The sequence below is a fragment of the Corvus brachyrhynchos genome, unplaced genomic scaffold, assembly GCF_000691975.1.
Source record: "Corvus brachyrhynchos isolate BGI_N302 unplaced genomic scaffold, ASM69197v1 scaffold167, whole genome shotgun sequence".
In the NCBI taxonomy this organism is placed as follows: domain Eukaryota; kingdom Metazoa; phylum Chordata; class Aves; order Passeriformes; family Corvidae; genus Corvus; species Corvus brachyrhynchos.
In genome coordinates, this window is record NW_008239547.1 from 889,178 (window position 1) to 912,537 (window position 23,360).

Sequence of the window (23,360 nt, forward strand, 5' to 3'; positions counted from 1 at the left end):
TGAAAGACTTCTTGCTGACCCAGACTCTGTGTGTTGTAATGGGACTGTGTCCAACCTACTGTAACCAGCAGGAACGTGGACTTCTCAAAACCCATTTTCAGCTGCAGTCATTGTTTGAAGGGGTCTGCCCTGCATGATGGCTTGCAGCCATCTAGGGACACTGTGTTAGCAGGAAAGCAGACACTGATAGAGCAGTAGAGATCAAAACCTGACAAAAGAAGAATGTCTGTCTATTCTGACACCTGTAGAACATCCTGGGAACTGGTACGTAACATAAAAGGAAAGTGAGCAAAGAAATAGAGACACCATATATTCAGCATAAGAGAGAGGGCTCTGACAAGAAAGTTCAGTGCTGCCACAACCACTGTCAGATAACAGCAAGAGCAAAGGAACTATAAGAAATTAGTAATTAGGTACATTGTACACACAGCGTTAGAGACAGCTGTTTGTTACACTGCTGAATACCAAACGTACTATTGCTTTCATTTCCTCATCTGTTTACAGCCTTCTCCTGATTCTTACAGATGGAGTATACGTTCTTTTCAGGCAGATACAGATTTTTTGTGTTGAATTTGTATGGCTCCTAGCAAAGCACTCTAGGACTAGAGCCATTAGATACTGCAGTAATGTGGGTATTTGCTGAGAGCTGACAGTGGCAGCTGTTCTCTCTGCCAGAATTTGACTAGGGTGTTCAGACGGACACGTATACTCACTGAGCCACCGCACCCAGGGGTTCATGTCAGTGTTATTCAAGGTGTTTGGGGTCTACAAACCAGCGGGGTCCAGAAAATTGGGTACAAAGGCAGAAGGAAGAAGATGCAGAGGACTGGCAGCAGCTAAGTGAGGAGTTACACTCCGCTCCCTGACCCAGACCTGTGTCAATATGGTGCGTTAACACTGCTTGTCTCAGTATCAATACTGACACAGGCACTGCCTATATCAGACTTCTGAAGAGTGTGAGAAGCGCACATTCGAGCAGCTCGTCTGTCACCACACACATGGTGCGGCTCACATCGGCATACGGCACCGGCATGGGGAGCAGAGCGTCGATGGATTTCATACCAGAGAAAAAATATTTTTGGTTAGCTTAGTCTAACTTCAGTCACTCTGAGCAAACTGTGCACTGTATGTGCACTATTGTATCCTCAGTCGATGGTCATGTCAGTCCCAGCTCACACGGTCATGCCCCTGACAGCAGCATCAGTTCAGATTTGGCGCTCAGATAAACAAGGCATCAGATGGCAAGCCACAGGCTGCACATCCAAAACACCCCACCCTTCAGGGTGGCTCTTCCTTTGTTTGCTACACACTAATAATAGCCCAAGAGGTGGGGAGAAGCTCCTGTAACACTCCTGGCAGATTCACCCTTTTGGATTCTGCTTGCAATGGAACTGCTTATCCCACCCTGGCAGAGCTTGTGGCTCCAGAGGTGATGGAGCAAGCAGTGGTCAGGGTCAGGCCTTCACCTTCAGCCTCGGAGGCTCCTCAATGGAGTAAGGTCTGCAAACCACGTGTGTGAGAGTCAGCAACGTGGAGTTCCAGTGGGAGACCCAAGTGGTACAGTGGAAAGAGAGCGTGAGATGGAAGCACCAGAGAAAGAGAACAGCAGGGAAGAGAATTTCAAGGATAAATTTAACAGGATTTTGGATATTTGTCTGGCTGCATGTAAGAATTCTTGGGACCGTCATAAAATCCTGGACCTGTCTCAGTAATTTTCGAGAGAAAAATGGAGGGGAAAATATATTTGGCATTGCAAGAATACCAGGTGGCTTCACTGTTTGGCAACCATCTGGTCTCAGTTTTCTCTTTGTTAGTAGCACCAGCATCAAATGAGACAGAAATAGAAAATGTTAACTTTTAAAAAATACACAATTAGATGAATAAAAGCTACTGTCGAGCAAAGGGAATCCAGCAAATGAATAGCAGTGTGAAACACATGGCAAACCATTTACAAGAAAAAAATAAAAGCACAGCCACCCTGAATTAGAACTAAATTGTAGTTAATTTAATGCTTGTAATATTGCACAAGAATTATGATATTTTTGCTAATATTTTCTCATCATCCCCCCTCCAGTTCCTCCACACACCACATAGTAGAAGAGCTGCAGAAGCAGCCAGAAATGTTCAGATTACAAAGAAGGCAATTCAGCACAGAAGAAAAAAAACTAGAGGAAGGAGGGAAACAGCAGCAGTGCCAGAGCTGTAGGTGACTACGGAGGAGCAATCCAAAGGCCCACATTTATTGATGTGTCATTTAAAATTAAATTTAAAAGAAACCATCGTTGAATTTCACATGGAAATTTTTTGTCAAAAATAGCGGTAAGTGCACAAAGAATGTAAGGCTTCTCTGAAGTGTCATTTCTTCAAGATGGTGGTTACTGACCCTAATGAAGATCAGTTATTTAAAATATGAAGGGTAAGCAAGGCTAATTTTTCGGATGGAAGGAGAGGAAAAATTATCTGCAGGTTGATTTGCCTCCACGTAAAACCTCTTTTGCTCACATGCAGTAGGCAATTACATGACGATGCTTTTGCACTTTACTAATATACTCAATTTGCAGGAAGAGTTTAAGACCTTGGCACAAAGATTTTTGCTTTTCTTATTTTAGAACTGAAATAAACCACCAAGTAGAAACAGAAAAATAACAACTACAGCAAACAAATCTAACTTGAAAATTAAAGAAGAAAGGCAGCTCAGCAACCAGAGACCTCCTGGCCTCTGCCACTTGACTTCATGGTCTTATTCCAGCTGTCAGAGAAAACAATAGATGAAACGCAGTGAGAAGATTGAATATTCTGAAAAAATGCAACAAGGTCCCATAAATGCCAACACATACAATGTAATCACTTCCATCAAAGAATAGCATCTATTTATCATGGTATATGTGCAGAAACTCGTTATCACAATAATATCATGCACTAAGATTAAACATGGCTCTGCCACGAGGTAACTCTTGACAAGTAGCTTGATTTTTTTTATTATTTCTTTTTATTAACTTCTCCTACTTTTTAACAGCACTGTACTGGGAAACTTGCTTTGCCCATTTCCACCTGCCAGCTAAATTTCTGACAAATACTTTATCCTCTGAAATTATTAATTATGGGTAGATGCCAACTGAGGCTGCACCAGGCACAGAGTGAAAAAGAATCCCCAGTAAACACCAGGAGCCCTAGAAACACAGCAGTGTAGCCATTGGGCTGAATCCCTACGGCATCCATAGGAAATCCAGTTCAAAATGGAGGACTCTGCACTGGCATTTTTTACCAAAAGCTCTAAGTGTTAATTAGAGCACCATAGCCTCAATACCCTGTGTATTGTATTCAAATCATGACAAAAATAACTATACTGTGGAAACATGGGTTAACAGAAGATCAATGATCCTGTCTCTTCTCAGCAGCCCATCACTTTGCTAAGTGAGTAAAAAATTAAAAATTACAGCACAGAAAATATATGACTAAGTGATAACGTAGACAGCACTGAAGAAGAACTGAGAATTTCCTGAGAAAACATGGTTGGTGTAATTATACACTTCAAACTAATATATTAAATTTCATCTCCTTTTCTATTACTCTTTAACAGTCAATATAAAAGATATTCCAGCTTTAAGGGGAAAAATTAGACACAGATCTGTGTTGCCATAACTGTTACTAAATATTTGAAGACTTAGAATTGAAGGCCCTACCTAAACTGTATTTTGGCAAGGATTCATAGAGTGTCATTTTGGTAACATGGAAATAATTGATACGTATCAAAGGTGGATTATTTTATAAAAACTCCCTATCATGCGCACTTAATATCTAGAATTTCTTGCTTCTGTTCTCTTTGATGTGATCACTATTAAAAGACTATATGTAAAAAAATTCTTTACAAACTGTCCTCAAACCAGGGGAATGTCATTCTCTCAGAACTATTCAACCCTGACATTATTTTAAATGCTGAGAGTAGTACATAAAGAAATCAGACAGGCTGAATTTCAGGAACAAAAATGTTTTGAGCTATTGCAAACATATTTGTTACCAAAATGCAGTGTTACTACTGCGTTTTGGCTTAGGAAAGCCATTCCCAACTAGATGAACATTGCTTTTTTTTAAATGTCAGTGAGTATTTATATCACAGTTCATCATACTCATCTACAACAGTCTGTCTCTTTAAGAGTAAAATGCATGAATTTAATTTTTTTTACGTTTATCCATAAATCAACCTAAAGCTGGCAATTTTGACTAGGAAGTCAGAAAATCAGCTCAGCAAATATGGTAAACTGTTCATAATTTCTGTCATTAAGTGTAATATATAGTAGTGACTGTCCACATAAACCATTGCAGATGTCATAAACCAGGCTGAATAACCAGCCTGGTTATACAACAGTTTTCTGTAACATTTCCCACATTTAAATCTTACATTTAGAAGCAAACAAATTCAAGAAACTGTACCAGCTGGTGGAAGGAAAACACAAACAGATCATGTTCTGTTTTTACTTAAAAAGGGAAGGTGGTGATCAAACATCTTGTACTTTAGAGTTCTCCAAGTCCTTGCCTACTAATTAAATTCAGACACTGACCAGTGACACATTTCAGTTTGACCTCAGCCACCTAATGCTCTGAAAAGAATGTACAGGGAGAAAGGTCAAACAAATTCCAACTTACTTTTAACTACAGCCTCAAATCCTCTGTGAACTCCACGCCACATCTTGGTTCTTTAAACGTCAAAAAAAACTTCAGCAGAGCCCAGAGAAACACCATCTTTCCCATGAATCTTTTTATGATTCCTTCAGCTCACACCACAGCAATTCCGTGACTCAATTACATACATATCTCACAACCAAGACTCAGTAAGCAAAACAGGACACTATTCTTTCCCATCAAAAAAAAGGCAAAAGTTACCCAAGCACAGCATGTATTTTTGATTCCAAAGTGATACACAGCCCTTAAAGCTAGCACTGACTTTACTGAGAGTTCCATAACTAAATCCACATAAATCTGGCTTTTCGGTCAACCCGTTTCTTTTACCATAGTACGATGGAAGTGCCAGGTGCAATTCTAGCTGATTCAGCTGGAATTTCTGCCAGGAATTCAAGGGAGTGTACATGGCTACAGATGCTCAACCACATTTTGAATGGATGCAGTGTATGCTTTTCACGTGCTTAAGCTGCTCTGCCAGCCAGTGCAGTGGAGACGGTGCCACAATCCCAAACTCACGCTTCCTGCTTCAAAGCAAATACTGCCAGATGTGCTACCTCCATCCATACTGGGATGCACAGGAACTCTAGAGGAGGTTGAGAAAGGCTTCTCAGACCCCTGCTGAGCCATCAGTCACTTTATTAGCTGACTCTCAATGTGAAGAAAGCAGAAGGCAGGAGCAGAGTTTGTTCCTGGATACCTTTTAGCAACACGTTCAGGAATACCATCTATTTACTATTTTTAATTTTCTGAAAACAATATGGACACATGGTAAAAGCCATGCTTAAGAATTATAACAATTCTTATAATTCACTTATCCAATTCTACGTTCTAAATGTACAGGTTAGAAATGCACATGCAATGCTTGGTCTTCCCTTATCAAGTGGCAGAGAGCACTTCTCACAGCATTAACTAATTACAACTACAAATTATATTCACCACCCAAAACCTAACACTGCAAAGAGTTCAAAACCCCCATAATAAGCCAGAAACACTATGACCATTTTTAATACACATTAAGCCACATACCCTTGAGAAAAACTGAGTGAATAATAAATATAAGGTGGATTTAGCCACATTGTAGCTATTTCTCCAGCCTCTGTCACATTAGCATACAATTATCACACAATAATTAGCAATAACACAAAACATCTTCTAAAAAAGTCTGTTTCTTGCAATCTTTCAAGGCCCATTTTTACAATATCTAAAGTTTAACGTTTTTTCTTCTTAACCTCTTCCTTCTCCTGCACTCTCCTGCTTTTTCCTCTCTTTTTCATTTCTCTTCCCCCCCCCAACCCATCAGCAGAGATGGAGCCTTTTTCTTTACGCTCATAATCAATCCTTCCAAGCTGGATTCCACTGCATCTTGACATAACAATCAATTACTTTCCACAACCAAGGGTTTCCAGAGAAAAAAGAGTCCAGCATAAAGCTTTCCTTATTTGTTTTACAAAAGCAAACATGAACCTTTGAACAAAATTTTAGGGATGAAATAGCTAAGGGTTTGATAGATAACTATGTCATTTGAGTACATACAAAATTCTTTTTAGAAGAGATCAGAGAAAAAGTTAAAAGACTGTAAAGTGTGATACGGGGAAAACGGAAAATGAAGGGCAGGTCATTAATAGAAGACTATAGAAACAAAAGGAAACTAACAGAAAGAAAAATTAACAAAGGGCAAGACAAAAAATTTAATATAAGTAACAGATACACTATGTTCAGAACCTTCTCAGCATCGTTCTCATTTATGAGTACCTTCTCACTTGTCTAATTCCCAACCCAGGCTTTTATTCAGTGAGTCAACTCCCCTCAAGACTGTAGAATAAAGAAAATGGGATAATAATAGCAGTAATATTGTGATAGCAAATGTTTTAAAGAATAAATCAAGATCCAAAATCCATTAATTCACTCATTTTTAGGAAAATTCAAGTACTAATATGTAGTTCCCTGGCAAAATTACTATCCATATACTGTCTGATACCAGCAAGCTAAATCTGAAATCCCAAATGAGTGTATTTATAATGCTGAACAAGAAGACAGTGTTGCTGGTTTCTCTTTTCTTCCTACATGTCAGCAAAAAGCCATCAATATTTTATTTCATAACTGCAAGACATTTCCTCACACACTTATTTTGTTATATCCTGAAACACATGAGGTCAGTACTGCACTATCGTAAGAGTTTTCTGACATCAGCTGCCATAGAATTGAAAAAAAGTTTTCTTATTTTCAAACATATGGTCTGATATATTTCCCAGGAGGGAAGAGGGCAACACTTAACCCTCTTCCTTCTTCTTTATTTTTATTTTGTGACTCAAATGATTTTTTTTTAAGTTGCTGTAATCTGGGGGATTTTTTTTTCTTTTTCTTCCTTACTGAAAGATTTCATCTTGACCCTCACAGTTTTTAAGTGTCCCTGTACAATTATTGTGCTGCATCTGCCTAATTCTGATGCTTTAATCCACTCTTTTTTTGATGAAGTTCAGAACCTGACCTATTTTCCTGCTTCAGTTTATATTTTAAAATAAGACAAATGTTTACAGTAGATATTGTTTATGCAAACATATTATTGTTATGTAATTACATTGCCACAGCTTTTGCTTTTAGTTTCCCATATTAATCCATATAAATCTACACTTTTACATATGGGCTACAATAAGTGTTCATCATATTTTGAAGGAAGAAAATCAGCACCAGGGAATTTTTCCTCATGACACTCTCTGTGAACTCCAGCGAACTCCTCCTCCCACATCTGACAGTATTTGTATGATGGTTTTTGTTGCATTCTCAATCTGTGCCCTTTGAACAGTGCTATCCTGAACTGCAATCCAAAGATCAATATATATCTATCAATATCAGGAATATAATTTTATTGCCTGATTTTATTGACTCCTTCAAAAATTCAAAAATAAATCTTTTTAAAGCACCATTTGGGCAATTTCCCTTCAAAGAAATAAAAAACAGCTACAAAAATTTTACATAAGCAGTAACAGAAAAATATACACCTACAACATAAGTCTTAGGAGAGCCTGCATCCTATTTAAGTTTTAAAATTAGATTATTACAAGGCAGAAAAAACCTAGAAATTTCACTGCTGTTTAAAAATGAATATATTTCAACCCAAAATGTCCTTGTCCCTGAGGAATATCTGCTAAATAAAAGAAGAGCTTGGCAAAAGGAATTAAACGGTATCACAAACAGCACTTTCATTGCTAGATGCTTATTGGGTATTATTCTTCTAGTGTATTAAAAATAAGAAAATTTTCCTCATTTCAGAGATCACAGAACTAGCAAATGAGGAGAAACTAAACACCCCAGTTACCAGAGCAGTAAGGAATAGACCTTAAAAGATCTTGATTTATATCACTGCTTACTGAATTACATTTCTTTTTCAGTTGTAGGAATTCCACTAGTTTTAAAATCCCATTAAATCTAAACAATGGCACCTTATGTATTTATAACACTTCAGCTGTGTTCAGAAAACTATTTTTTTTAAAAAATCACCAAACCAACAGTTCATGTTTCATGAAGAACCATTGCAAAGCAGGCTGGAGCTCATCTCATTCAATCTTCTGTTGAAAGTTTGGGTTTAGATCAGGTTATTGGACCCCTGTCAAGCCAAATCTTGAATTTTTCCAGCAAGGGAGATTTCACAACTTCTCTGGGCACTTTATTTCAATGGTTAATTGTTTGTATGGTGAAGTAGTTTTTTCTTATCTCCAGGACAGAATCTCTTCTGAAGCAGCTATTCCCAATGCCTCTTCTCCTAACCCCCACGCAACCTTGCAAAGAGAGAACCTCCACTTTGTCTGCACCTATCTTTGGACATGGGAAGACTGTGGTTAAGTTTCCCCTTAGTCTTCTATTCTTGAGGCTGGGAAAGCCAGTTCTGTCAGTCCTGCTTCACACATCAAGTTCTCCCCCTCTTTTTACGTCTTCGTGGCTGTACTGTGGCTGGCTGGGATGTAGTTCATTTTCTTCATGGCAGCTTGTACGATGCTGTGTTCTAGATATGTGACCAAAACAATGCTCATAACACTTGTCGTAGCTGTTACTGAACAGCAGTTTCACAGCTTGAATATTTCTCAATCTGCACCCTCAGTGAATAGACTGAGGGTGTGAAACAGTTTGGGAAGGGACACAACCAGGCAGTAGTGCCAAAATACTCTTTTTAAGACATCACCTATCCCAGGCATAATACCTGATTTCATGAAAAGAATTACACTGACTTTTATGTTCTAGTTATCTTAATACTGTTTCTTACTTCTAATTAGGCAAATGCAGGGGTCAGTTTGTATCGAAACTATAGAATAAGACCATTAAAATGGAGTTCTTAGTGGAACTCATTTGGATTTTTTTTTATTTATGAGTTACAACTTAGGGCAGAACATGCTTTTCAAAAAGCTATTACATGACTTAGAAGACTAAGTCTCAAAAAGTAATTTAATAATTTGAATCCCTAGGACTGATTTAAATATTAAGGTGTTCCATTTGTGATGAAAATAAATTGGGATTAGGCACTTGGGGGAACTAACCCTTGGTTTGAAAGTCCGAACATAAAGGAGCCGGAAAAAAAGAAAATCTTATCTTGTATTTCATTCCTCATAACTTTGAAGGTTACCAAACACCATTCTTATTTTTGTAAAAGCTCTTTCACCACCAAAAAGGACAGCTGGTAGAATGCAACCAAAGAAACACAACCTTTATTAGTTTCCCACTTTTTATTTTCCTAAATTTACATCACATAAAATTAAAAGCTTGATGCATTTGGCTCCTGCAGCTTACAGGAAGTTCCCTATAACTAGAGAAGTAAAAGGTAGCCTAGGCTAAAAAGCAGGTCATCTTAATACTGTCATAATCTTACCATTAGGCCATAAACAGCAGATTTGGCTGCTCTACATACAGTGTTTCACCTTCCTATCCATAAGCTGGAGCTCTGGAGAGTTACAGGCATTGAAGCTTTCATCAGTTTGTGTTACTGTGACTGGACAGATTCCAGTAAAAGAAATTCAGGTACCACCTCAGACCAGATGGAGAGAGGCCCCGGAAAGATGCAGAGCTGTTACAGAGGATGACTGCAAAGATAAAGTTCCAAAGGAATCACTTTGGCTTTGTAGATAAATTTTACTAATTTCTGAAGTGGAAGATTCCCAAAGAAAGGGGAGAACACAGTTAGGAAGAAGTACTCCTGCTTCTGATTTGCAGTCGTTATTTTCAAAAGTAACAGAACACAATGAAAACATGGTTCTTGAAACAAGGGAACAGAAGCATAATAAATTTTGTTGCAAGGTATTTTCACTTGTTTCTCACCAAATCTCAGATCAGGCATATAAACATGAGGAAAAATTATAGCTGAACATGAGACTGACATTATTTGGAGTTCATATGAGAGAGACTGGTAGAGAAATCTCAAAATGTGCCAAAACAGCCCTTCGCACTGTGACAATCAGGTTTGCAAGTGGCACCGAACTATTTGGCAACAGCCAGTAGTTATTTTGCATATGGTCACCAGGCGTTTTAGGATTTTTTTGGGATCTGGACAGTGATCATGCCAAAAGCAATGGGTGATTTGGTATAAAGGACATGGGCAAGAAGGCAGCCTGCTTTCTAGGAGTTACCCAAACAAGTCTAAGAAAAAATTGCATGTCCGGGAACCATGGGGTTAACTCTGGCACTATTAACGGGATTGGAAAAAGAGCCTTCTGAAAGAAAGATTAGGACTGGGATTGCAATGCAGCCACACAAGGGAATCATCAGCAAAACTACTTTCATGGAGGAAAAGAAAAAAAACACGGGCATTTTGAAAACACAGCAGTTGGAGATCTTTCACTTGCACTGGATTTTCAGAAGGGCTGATTTTTCCAGCTTTTTGGCCCCTTGCAAGAGCTCAAAAGGATCAAAGGAAGATGTTGTGCTGACTCTGGCAGCCATGGTGACAATTACAGCTGCTTCAAAAGAGGAAAAACTTTAAGTTGTGTTAGAAAGGAGATCTCCAAAAGTCTCCCTGAACTCTATTAGAAAGCAGGGAATGGTGTCCATGACACATCACGTGACTTTAGGCCTCAGTGTAGTAATCTATACACAGTTAACAAAGGGCAAACTTCAGTGTAAGAAAGATTCTGTTCTCAATTTACATTGTATTAACTTCCCCTGCGTGTACAGGTGAGTTCTTGGCATGTAGTATTAATGTGGCACTATTGCATAGGGTATGGCACGTGTTAATCTACAGTTTGTAAAAAGTGCTTGTTTTCATTTGCACTAATTCACAAAATTCAGTAATTGGCAATAGGTTGTTCCCAACATTAGTGCAAATTAGCAAGGTTCCACTTAATTTTCTCTAATTACTGGACTGAAAAGGATGATCATGTACATTGAGAGATAATTAGCTAAGTGGGTATTAACCAGGGTTTTTGTGTGTGAAAATCTCCAATCATTCAACTAGACACTGACTCAGGCATTTCCTTTTGAGATAGATATTCCAAATGAACCCCATTAGCTCCCCAAAGCTGCATGGTAACAGCTGGAAATCAGCACAGGCAACACTCAAAGAAAAATGGGCTCGAACAGGAGCAGCTATTCCCTTCTGAATTGGACTGCCTCAGACTAATTGAGAACAACTTCACTGAGCTGACAGAGCCTGTAGTTCCAACATGATAAAAATGATGTTTACACTCCCCAGGGGTACTGAGTAGAAGTCTGCCTTCTTGCATAGGAAACATTAGCAATTGTATCAGTTGTGAAAAACAGCTGCCTGACCACCCCCTCCCAGACCAAAAAGGACTCGACAGGGACTGTTAGTTCAGGAACAGTAAGAACAGCCACACAGTCAAATAGAAAACATGCACAAATGACCAGCACTGGACTAAGCAGCATACGAGCAAGCAATGCTATGGTAACAGAAGTCAGATTTAATTGGAAGCAAGATAAGAAAGAACTAGGGCAATAACCTCTGCCTTTCAATAGCATACATTCCTACTGTAATTGAAATATACACAAAGCAAACACCCTTAAGACATAATATGCTTCAGTAATTTATTTACAAATCAGGGTCAGGATAGTAGCTAATATTTGTTTCATTTCTGCTGCAAGAATATGTGCCTCAAAGAAAGAAAAACCTGGTAAATAAGGGAAGATAGGACATAAAGCAATTGTAAGTCACGTGTTTGTTTCTGATGTGCTCTTTCAAATAAAATATCAAGCAGGAAATACATTTCCCCAGTCCTTCCTTTCCTTTCCTAGGTGAAATATCTTTCTATTCCCTTAGACAGACAACATCTCATCATTGCTGTTGTAGCTCATTACCAAGGTAGTAACAACAGGCTACTCCACCATTTCCACAGCAAACATGAATCAGCCTGGCGAACACAATGAACCTCGGCCATCAATTCAGTACAGAAACAGAGTTTGCAGATGAATAATTTACTGCTGTCATCTCAAAGATTACAAAAAGGAAACAGTCTATTTATTTGTAAAGCAACATTATTGATAAATGTCCAGTTTAACCCTGGGATTATATTTGTTAACTTTTTTCGCCTCATAGCGAGGAAATTTCAGTTTAAAACTGCATTTATTTATGTTTTCCTTACAATATTATTATTTATAATTTAATAGCAAACTGTCAAAACAAAGGCTATTTACTTGACATCTTTGGCACTGTATTTCTGAGAGACTTGTGGTAACACAAGCATACAACTGAAAAAAATAATCTCTAGTAAACCAAATATCCAATAAATGAACAAGTTCCTAGTCGATATTTTAATTTCAGCCACATAACTATGATTCCAGCTGAAGGCTTTTGCAGTCAATTTATTGACAGACCCAATGTCTGCATTGCTCCATCCGGCCTCATGGAGAGATATCCAAGACACGGAAGTGCTGTTGCTTAAGTCTCTTTGCAATACAAAATACTCAGCTGAATAAATTAGTTTAGCTGAAGACCCACAGCAGCAGCTACACTGTATCTAGATCCCAAGCAGCTACAGATGACTACAGCAGACAGAGCAAGTTCCTGGCTGTGACTTTATACTGTCAGCTTGTTTAGCAAAAGGATATTGTCCTGTGATTACAGTAAAATTCCAAGTAATTCCCATCAACAGTGATGCACCCAAAGTTTTGCAGCAAGGAGAAATGAATGAAAAATTAAAAACATGTTATTTTAAAACTAAATATGAGCTTCCTACAGCATATATTAGAAAAAATAAATTAGAAAAAGCTGACAATTATTGAAACACCATTCTAGCCAAAAAGCTTCTCTGCTTTAATTGCAACATTCATACATATTAAAAATAACTCAGTGGACTAACATATTTCAAGCTTACAGGATTTACAGAGTCAAAAAACATTTTCTAGGAATGAGCTAATCAGTTTTATTTATTTTCTATTGTAACTATTAAAAGCTAAGAAAATAACTTTCATTTAATAAGGGTGATTATTTGCCAGTAAAGAAGTCCCCAAAGTGCATCAACTCTTAACTAGTAAAACACAATTTTCTTGCAAGTAGACAGAAGTAATGAATCAGAAACACTTTAAACACTCCAGGAATTTATGCTTATGTTAAAGCACTAAACAACAAGTAAAATTAAATGGAAATGCCTGTTAAAACCATTTTAAAACATCCACTCCTCAACTCATTTGCAGCAGGCTGGGATTTCCCTCAGAAAAATATTCAGGTTACAGATCTCTGCTCATCCTATGCTGCAATTTAAAATAAATACCTTCAGTACATATGGTCGACCAGGAAGTTTCTTTCCATTATTTCTGAACAGAAGAAAGCAGCAGAGGTAAAAGATTAAACAAAAGAGTTTTTTGCTGAGTCCTGTCACCATGCTTCTCAGAACAAGAAGGTTCTATACCGTGCTGTAAAATAAGATGATCAGCATAATCTTCCACAACTTTCTGGTTCAGGACAGCAGATGTGCTTTTCACTAGACGTCTGATATGCCCTATCTCTTTTCAGTCTTTTTTTCTTACATTTGACTCCAGTCTCCTGAAAAGCTAAATTTGGTCTAGTTATCATTCAGTACTCAAACACTGCCTTCTATGTAATCAGGCATCGGATTCTACCCTACTTTACAAGTGTTTATCTGAGACAGCCATGACATATTATACACTGCTAAACACTAGGCAGAAACAGGCATTTTTAGGGACACTGTTCATACAACCTTTTAGATAATCTCATCCATCCAGATCATTCTACACCCCAGGTGGCAGAATACTACTACTCTATGGCCTTGGCATCTATAAAAGCAGAGGGGATTTTTAAAGTTTTCACCTCCTAACATCTACCATCAAAACACATATGCATAACTATAACTCGCTCGGAGCACAGGCGTGACGGCTCCCTGGAGTCCTGCCCTCCACATCCCCATTCCACGGCTGCTCACCCACTGAGCCCTGCCATCTCTGGTGCTGTGCAATGCTGACAGCCTTCTAGGGCAGCAGCTCCATTTTTCATTGGTATCAGTCATTTCAAAATATTCCAGTTCCTGCCTGCTCAATTCACATCTTGTCACAAGAATTTGTCAGGTTAGATCGCAAAGGAGAACTAACACAAAGTAAAAGCAAAGGCCAGAAGCAAGAGCTGGGCTTTAGGCTATAAAATAGGATGAGAGATTGGAAAAGGACGGAACTAAACTGAAGAAGTTAAATTTAAAAGTATGGAAAAGTAAGAGTAGCCTCTGTTGCAGAAGCTGATGGAGACAACAGCAGTATCGAAAGACTCCAGTGTTCAGTTTAGTCCATAAGAAGGGAGCACGGGCTCAAGATGGTGGCAAAGGCCACCATATTCACAAGGCATAGTACTAACAATGCAAGGATACACATGCCAGTGACGCACCAGAAAGCCACAATTCAAGTCAAGTACAACATTATTTGATTTTTTTGATTCTCCTCTTATACAGATCAAAGCATTTTCCTTTGACCAGAACAAGCAACGTAACCTATTTCCCTTTTATCTCAAATGGTGCTGCACCGTGTGCCCACCAAGACTCTGTGCCGGGTGTTTGCATTCCAGCCTTATCACCCGTCCACTGGAACATCCCGTCCTCAACACACATCTCTCTTACTCCTTTCTTAACAGGGCTGAGCAACCTGGACCTTTATTCTGACCATGTTTACACATTTAAGTTTATATCAACAATTCATTTACTGATAAATATATTACACTATTAAACGTTTATCTTACGTTGCAAAAATATATGTGGTAATTTCATTCATGTTTACATTTCCTAAATCTTTAAAGCAATTCAACTATACTTCCTGGAAAAAATTTAAAACAAGAAATTTATGCTTCATTTTACTCAGTAAAATTATTTTCATTTAGGTAGAATTCAACTATTTTTAACTCACAAGATACTAAAAAAATATATTAAATGTAGATATATTTATATAGAAATGTTTACATTTTAAATAAAACTGACCTTATATAACCTAAAGTCATGAAAGTACAAAATATTTAAATTTTTGTCACTGCTAATAGTAAGCTACAAGTCTTCTTTTTTGCCTTTTTTTTTTTTTTTAATTAAAACATCTTATGTATTTTGTCCTTCAAAATTTTGAGTCTAGTAAACTACAGGAAAAAAATAAACCTGTGCTCCAAGCAGTTTCTAACGTCAAACACTTGCCCCTCCTCCCCCCCAAATGTTTCCACCAAATACCTTCAAAGCTCTAACATTTGGTGCAAATAAAGCATTTAGTGTTTTCTTCCACTCACTTTATTTTGAGCAAGGTTAAACATTATACTAATCCTACTCTTTTTCCTTTCTCTTTTTTTCCTGACCCTTTCACTTGAAAGCCCATCAACATAATCTTCTGCAAGCATAGCACTACCTGACAAACTATCACCCCAAATAGACCTCAATCCATCCTGCGAGGCAGCAGTTACAAGAAATCATTGAACTCTGAATGGTCCCTTCACCATCTGAGAATAAATCAGGAGGACAATATATTTCTTGGATCTAAAACAGCCCCATCAATAAGCAACCGAAGCATCAGGAAAATGACCAACTAAAATGCTGACGAACGCTCATGGCCTTTTATTGGGGTCAAGGGGTAGGACTGCCCAGGATCCCTCCTGCCTTTCTTCTTCATCCAAATACTCTGAAAGGCCTAATACTATGCAATTTTGGATTCATGTGTTGTTTTGGCATTGCATCGTCAGGCAAGCCTTTCTCCTTTCTCCTTCTCATAGCCACACTCAGCATATTACAAGTGCACCAAGGCCAGACAGCTCAGGCTACAGGCTGGTCAGAAATTATGAAGAACTGAAAAACAAACTCAAAGAGAGAGACAGGCAGAGAGAAATATCCTCAAAGTTTCAAAGTGCAAAAAGTATCTCTTGCTGGAGCAGACAAAGCCCTTCTGCAGCTATTCAAAACCTATAAGCCAGAATATTACATTTCGTTGGGAAACACAGGGAATGACAGAGATTTTGTTTATTCAGTTTTTAATTCCTCTGCTAAGGCTAAAGCTCTTTTTTTCATTTTAATTTGCTTAAAGCTTCTGCTTTGTAAGACTTCCAATTAAGAGAATGTGACACTCTCACCAGGCTTGGATTTCTCCTATTAAGCAGCTTTGCCAGTCATTTTGTTAAGGCCACCTCCAGTACAAATGCTGACTGAAAACAGAATTAATAATAGATTTAAAGGATGCTACTCAGTAGCCAATGCACACAATAGGAACAGCTGTTTTACACAAAATAAAAATATGCAACTATATTGACTTCTTTGTTACACTCAAAAAAAAAAAAAAAAAAAAAAACCAAAAGAGAAAAAAAACCCCAGCCACTCTCAATTGTTACATAGAAATATTTATCAATTTAAGATACTTTAGCAGATACAAATAACTGCTAAACAAAATGCATACTTATAAAAGCTCTACAAAAGCAGACTTGAATCACAGCTAATCACATGGGAGAAGCATGCAGGTAAATCAGTATATTCCTGTTTTCTCAGTATAGATCTAAAGACTGGATGCATTCCAATAAAAAATATATAATTGCATCAAATAAGAATAAATATAACCATGCTCATGGAAATTCTTGAACTCTACATTCCCATCATAATACAAATATGTAACAAGTTTATTGGAAAAATATTCAGCTATGGGGCAAACTAACAATGCATTTGAAGCAATTTCCAGAGGTATGTTAGCAACGGATTTGATCTCTCCTTGCTTTCTCCTTTGAAAGGGAATTATGGATATCTGCCAAACAATGCAACATTGTGAGCAATGATCCCTCTCAAGAATCCCTCAAACTACAAAAACTGACACGCAATCATAGAATCATTAAGGTTGGTTAAGATCACCGAGATCATCGAGTCCAACCTTTGATCAAATACCACATCAACTAGACCACAGCACAAAGTGCCACATCCAGTTGTTTCTTGAACACTTCCAAGGATTGTGATTCCGCCACTTCCCTGGGCAGCCTCTTCCACCACTTAACCACCCTTTCAGTGAAGAAATTCTTCATGACATGCTGAGCTTGTAGCATCAGTAAGAATAAAAACCCTGATGTCTAAAGCGTAAAAGTAGCTCAACCTCGTGGAAAAAAACTGAAACAAGAGATAAGGACCAAATTCAAAACATTTTCAGAGAACCAATAAAATTAGCAGAAATACTGTTGTTTATCATACTCTTTCAGCATTTAAGGCCATGAGACTAAGGACAAGAAAAAATTGAAGGGAAAATTAACATTGCCTCTATAAATTCTCTGTTCAGAACCTCTGAAGTTTGTTAAGATATTGCCATAGATGAACACAAAAATTGGTCTCATTACAACAAGATGGATGACTAGCTTCGTTCCTTGGTAAGAAACAGGTCAGTACTTCTGAAAAGATATGAGCTTAAAATAAACTAAATGGAAATCATTAATTGACACAATGTGACATGCCAAATGGATTTATCCGATGCTTTGATGTACAAAGAATTCACTCCTATAATCTCACATTGGAAAAAAATATTGAGCTGTTACTCTGTATGAGAGTGTATTAACAAAAATACTCATATGCCAATTTTGAATTATTAAATATGCCAGCCACTACAATTTGCTGGGGGTGTGGGGGGAGAGATAATTCATCCCAGCCATTACACAAATGGAAGTCTAAGGCAAAGACTAAGAACTTTCTGGAGGAAGACACTAGCAACATCAAGAAAATAAAACAAGTTCTCCTAATACAGTGCATTGACTAAAACCATATTCCTAAAAATTTCTTTTTTGATATCCCAGAGTGAGTAAGTAAAGGCATGCTCCTCAGCTGTCCTTCCTTTTAATGATGACATTACCAATACTCCACACTGGATCAGACTGGTCACCTACTGAGTCAAGTTTCCTCTTGCTGATCACAAGTACTGCCAGTTTTTGTGAAAAAACAGCAGTGTAAGCAATAGGCAGCAGGACTACATGGACCCCCTTTGATTGAATGTGGCAGTCTGAAAGATGCAGATCTGAAGCCCAGAAAGGAAAGAAAGACAGATGCGATCTCATTTTCTGGGTTTGACAGACTTTCTCAGTACAAATACTCTGCTAAACAGGAGAGGGCAAGGGGACAAAGTCAGTACTGACAGCCTTTATACCCAACACTGCTGGGTGTGTTCCCCAGCCATTCCCAAGGCAAGACCTGGCACAGCTCAGTGTCTACTTCAGTGGAGGGAGCACTCCTGAAAGGCAGCAAGGACACATCTGCACCAGTTTTGCTCCCTTTGACCTGACCAGTCACTGCACACAACCCAAAGGACACTGACCCCAGAAACTCCCCACTACCATCACATTTCACGCATGTTCAGGTTCATGCTTCTTGAATGCCACTCTGATGGGCTGGTATTCAGCTCTTACACCATCTTAAACACTATGAAATGGAAAAAAAATATGTATCCATTATAGGGGGAGAAGCCATACACAGTGTGGACATAAGCCAGCACACTCTGTTTGTCTTTGGGATTAGGAACTTCTTTCTGACCCTCTTGTACTCTACAGTATGGGTACGTCCTCAGTGCCTGACTGCAGTCCTTGGAGGCCTGATTTATTATGACAATTGTTCTGTTTTCAGTTTTTATTTTAAATTCTCTAAAACTGAATGCATTTTTCCTTCATGTGGGTTGAAATGCTGTGCAGTAATCCAATGAAAACATAACTAAAAAGAATCACAGCATCCATTTAAAAAAATCACAGTAACCATTTAAAAAAATCTAGTTCCAAAAGTAAAAACCAGAAAGAAGCTCAAGAGAATCTGAAGAGAACCTAGACATGAAAAAGAACATATATGTTCTCCATTCTGTCCTCATCTAGAACAAAAAGGACTTTTTTTGAAGATTATAGTATTTTGTGAATGTATTTAAATCATAAAAATTCTGATATCTCAATTTTTAAGTTATTATTTTTATTAATTGCTCCTCTAAAAAGTTATAGACATTTCAATACTAGTGTGGATGCAGTTAAGAATTCCACAACTCAACTCACAAATAACAGCTATGAATTCTGTAGCTCTCTCTTGTTCCCTTTCTATTACTTGTGATTGTACAAGTAAAGGTAGTTGGAATCACTTTTGATTTTATTGATCCTAAGATTTTCTGTTAAGGATGTCCTACTTGTCCATTGATTCAATGTCATAAGAAAGCCTATAAAAATGGGTTTTTTCATAAGTACACTATTAATAATAAATCATGATCGCTCTGCCCTTATCCTACCACAAAAATTACCTCTGTCTCATGTAAATAGATTATCCCATCACATTTTACAGTTAAACATTATGTGCATCTGAAATACACATGAAAGAAAATGTACTATGGGTTTATTTCCTCATTAACATATACTAGAAAAATTAATCTAATTATATTGATATATTTTGCAGCTTACTTCTGAGTCTTGGCATTGGAAGACGCAGTTTTTGTCCTGTGACTGTGCACTTTCTAGACTTTCTAACTTTTTAGCCAGCAGGAAATTTGCGCTGCTTGCTTCCAAGACTCTGCAGATACTATTGTGCTTCCTTAAATGCAGTTCTGTTCTGCTTTTCCCCTATCAAATTACATAAGGTTTTCACATCACTGTGGTTAATAACAACAGGGCAAGAACTAATGCAAAAAAAAAAAAAAAATTGCTGGCACTTTCACTTTTGTATCGTCAAATCAACAGCAAAAAGCTGAAAAGTTAGAGAGGTTACCATTTTCCATAGATGCTCGTGTGCAAGTCTGTCTAACGGTTCTTCTGAATTTTGGGCAAGTATTCACCTTTGCTTTGTAATGTGCTCCTTTCATCATTATCTTTGCAGTTCTTTTTTCAGAGAAACGAAGAAACAGTACAAAAAGAGTAGTCTGAAGCAGTTGTTTTGCTCAGGCACTGAAACCTGTAATTTTGTCCTTAGATATAAATGCAGATACACATAATAACATAGGTTCAGAAAAAAGAAAAAGAATTTACTGCTTTTATCTACACAGCTTAATTTACTGATTATCAAGGTGTGATGTGACCCAGAAAGAAAACAGGGGAAAGAACAGTCAATATCATAAGAAAAACAGTTATTTTCATAAACAAGTAAAACAAAAATATGAAAAAAACCCACTACTATCTAGACCCCTTTATACAAGCAATATTTCCTACACTGACCAGTACATTACCATTGAAAGTCAGTATAAAATTCTGTATAATTATACAGGCCAATGATATCAGATTTAAAAAAAAAAAATTAAAAATTAGGATATGCAGTCAGTAGCAGGAATCAGATTTAAGACTTGTCTTAACAACTTAAAGCTACGACAAACAGCTTTTCTATTTCAAAAGTAGCCCATAACTGTATCTTATGTCCCAGTAGAAGAGTTGTATTTTCACATATGAAATCAAAGAATTTCAGGGTGCTACAAATGTGTCAATAATACAAAAATGTATTCCACAGAGAAACTCCCTCTCTGCTGCACAGTCTGTTTATCTATTACAGTACTACATCCTGTTTGGTGTCTCGTCAGACATGTTCTGATGTCTCCTGACCACATGGTTATGACATGTTTATCTCCACATGCTGGTTCAGCACCTATGACACCAAAGAGTAGCAGACAGGAGAGGAGAGGAGTGGAAGCAGTACAGTCACATTCTGAATCTTACAGGCTAAGTAAATGCAAGGGGGAAAAAAAACCCAAACAAACAATAAAAACAACATAACTGAAACAGTGTAGATATATGGTGTCACAGTAACAGGAGCCAGTCCAGAGCAGATAGGATGTAGACAGTATCCCTCATGTACTTGGCAAGATAAAAATCAGAAGAGGAGACAACCATTTTCCCAGAAAGTTGAAATTTATTCTGCTTCTTGCACTCCTCTGGAGCTTTGTCTTATTCACATCAAGAATGATTTTTATGCCTTTCACTCACGCAGATAAAACAAGCCATTTAAATAGTCTTCAGAGGGAAAGAAGGAACAAACCAGGAGCTGAAAAAAGTCACATTTAGTAGGTGAGCATGATTTACAAAATACTACTGTGAAGGGGTTCACAGGGGAGCAGGGCAGAGCTTTCTGCAGGCAGTCTGGGTTTATTTTAATGCACCAACCAGGACTTGTCAATGTCTCCAGGACTTGTCACTCACAAATATATAATAGCAAGAAGATGCCTGAGAAGCCTGCACTCTCCTTTCTCTCTCACCCCTCTCCTCATACACATAGGGTGGGTTGGGTTCAGATCCTCAGATAACTGGAGAGAGGAATATATAAATAATCAGCTCCTGAAGGCTATCTAGAAAAGTCCCATCTTTAAATTGCATTCCAGGGTTTTCTTACAAAATCACCCATAAAGGTATAACAAGGTCTTTCTGCTTGCCATATCATATTGCTTCCTCTTTTTCTCAGCTGAAAAAGCATTTTTTTATCTCTGTCTCTAGCTCCAAAAACTGTTTTCTCCATGACTTCTCCAATGAGCTCGCTCAGGGTACCCCAGGAAATCCATCCAATGTCTGCTTTAGTAATTCATACAGCATTTCATTCTACTATAGCATTCACTGTGGCAGTTCATTCCAAAGATTTCATAAAAGAGGTGCATATAAATTGAAAAGGCTTTTTTAACAAATCAAGCTAATGAAAATAATCTGCCTGGAAGTTTGCTAAGACATATTTTTGAAATAGAGAAGCAAAGAGAAAAGGCAAGAAGATGAGAGAAATGGTCAAAGAGGACAGGACAGAGACAAATCACTGAATATGAAAAGACTTGAAGATGCAGGGGAACTCTGGAGATCATCTACTGCATCACCCTACTCAAAGCACAGTTGACTACCACAGATTACTTAGGACTGTGCCCAGTCCTCTTCTGAAAATCTCCTAGGATGGTCACTCCACAATGTCTCCAAGCAACTTCTGCCAGTGTTCATCCACCCTCACACCAGAAATGTTTTTCCCTATGCATAAATGAAGTCTTCTGTATTTCAGTTTACACCTGTCATCTCTTGCACTTTCACTCGTTATTGCTACGCAGAGTCAATCTCTTCTTCACCCTGAACAAAGAGGAGCATGGCCATCCTAGATGCAAATATCTGACCATAAAGATTTTTTATTCCCTTCTCTGAGGCTGACTCTCTTCCAAATGCTCAAGAATACCATGATTATCCTGGTGTGAGTTGGCAGATAAAGATATAACAAAAGCAATTCCTGAGAAAGTAAGGACTGTTAAAATATAATATTGTTAGGACAGTATGATTCATCCATGTATGTCTCATAAGACATCATGGTACTTCTTGAAAATCAGCACTTTATGAACTCTATTAATCAAGAAAAACTGCAAGTATGATCCTAAAGAAACACAGATTCACTTTCAGTTATCCAAGTTCCTGTAAGGGAAGCACAAGAAATATTCTCACATATGAAAAGAAGCACTTGGAGTTTCCAAGGACAGCAGCCTCAGGGTGTGTAACCACAGGCCAGGATAAGAAGACAATAGGACAACACCTGTGACTCTGTATCCAGTTCCCCACCAGTTACTGGAAAGTACATGTCCTCAGAAAGTGCTGGAGTAGAACACACCTTAAACATCAGCCCTCTCTTTGATTTGACACTTTGATATTATTCCTGCCAAGAACTGCTGCAGAACATCTTTGTTTCTTTCTGCAAGTTCAACTGGAGTTGCTGCTTTTGATGTGCACAGCATTGCCATAGATGAGGACTAAAGGCCACAGAGCAATTTACACTGTTATAAAGTTAGAGAGATCAGTAGCTAAGGTACATGAAGGAAATTTCCAAGTAAACAAAGCTGAGATGAGCATATCAGTAACTTCTGTAGATGAGTTTATCTAAGAGAGACAAGTGAATATGGAAAGTATCCATTGCATGCTATGGAGTAAGAGAATGCACTAATTCCCCAAAAAGCCAGGGATTTTTCATCAGAGAGGCATAAAGAAAAATCTTGTTTGAGACAGTGGATCTGTCTCTACTCTTTATTTAGAGGATGAAAGACCTTCAAACTCATTTTTCTCCTGTCAGGAGGCACACTGGACTGTGGAGTTCTCCGGAACGGAGAACAAACACTGCCTCTCTGAAAATGCACTTGTATCTCCTTCCAACCACAGAGCAGAATGAAAGTCCAAAGAAGGGAAATGCTAAAGAGGGGAAAAGCTCTGATATTATATAAAATAGAAGAAGAGAGTTCTCTGGAAAGCTTTCAAATGTTGTCCTTTGACTTCTTAACAACATAATTTTTCAAGTGTTCCAAAGAGC